Source organism: Phalangium opilio, unplaced genomic scaffold (assembly GCF_054372755.1).
Source record: "Phalangium opilio isolate 3A_F unplaced genomic scaffold, DU_Popi_V2 ptg000039l_1, whole genome shotgun sequence".
NCBI classification, from domain to species: domain Eukaryota; kingdom Metazoa; phylum Arthropoda; class Arachnida; order Opiliones; family Phalangiidae; genus Phalangium; species Phalangium opilio.
Window position 1 is genome coordinate 48,571 of NW_028324162.1, and position 983 is coordinate 49,553.

The 983-nt window shown below is 40.4% G+C and overlaps 1 long non-coding RNA gene across 1 annotated transcript; it reads left to right on the forward strand.

Moving 5' to 3' along the window:
* Window positions 1-371: 371 nt before the first annotated feature.
* Window positions 372-715, forward strand: LOC149680935 (uncharacterized). The gene is made up of 2 exons (XR_016365559.1): window positions 372-596; window positions 666-715. It is a non-coding gene; the product is annotated as an uncharacterized LOC149680935 (long non-coding RNA).
* Window positions 716-983: the final 268 nt, after the last annotated feature.

Genomic DNA, 983 nt, shown 5'->3' on the forward strand with positions numbered 1-983 from the left:
AGGCAGAGAAGAATTATAAACTTCCATATGTTTAATAACTACTAGGGTTGACATTTATCACGGCTGCTGGAACTTTGGTTGGGGGAAGTTGGCAGACAGGAAAAAAACATGGAGAAAATAAAATGTCTAACCACCGCCTCCTATATTAAATCCAAGCCCGTTCGCCGTCCAAAAAATTTTTCCAGAAGTGGATTTTTAATTCGCCAGTCTCTACCGCTAGAGGCGCGATTAACTATAGCTTTTAGTTTTGAATTGGTTAGTTCCTGTCTATGCTAGGTTGGAGATCTTCAATATTTCAGATGAAATAAATAAATAACAAGTTGGGAAACCAAAATAAACCTCTCCGAGTCGAGACGAATTTACTTTCCAAACACAGGTCCATCATGGACGAACTAATACTGAAGGACGGATGGCAGATGGAGAAAGTTGAAAAATACTTGTTGATTCGCCTTCTAGCGGCAGATAGTAGCAAACCGGATAGTGGGGGAATCAACGTTCTAACGAGGGAAGCAGCTAACGTCTTATTTTGTCTAGATGGCGCTAGCGTTTTCCGGGATTTGACTCCGCATTTTCATAACCCCCTCCATTTTGGAGCTGTAAGCTTTACATTGGTTGTTTTGTCGCTTAGTAATGGGGGCAGTAATGGGCTGCCATTGGTTTTTTAGTATTACTTCGTCCATGGGTCCACCAGCCAATGAGAAAACCGGAAATACGTAGCTCAAATGGGCGGGATATCGCGAAGACCATTTGTAAAGGATTTATCGTTTAACATTTCCCTGTGTATTCTCATAAGTCTAATGAGGACCTAATATCTATCACTTAAGTGTGTATTTAACTTTCGGCTCACTCTGAACCGTTAACACCTCTTGTAAGAGGACACGAAACAAGGTCATTTCTAGTTTAATTCTAGGGTATCTTGTTTCATAGGCTCAATCGCTTTAACACTTACAGAGAGACGAAGTATTGAAATCCTTATTATGTAA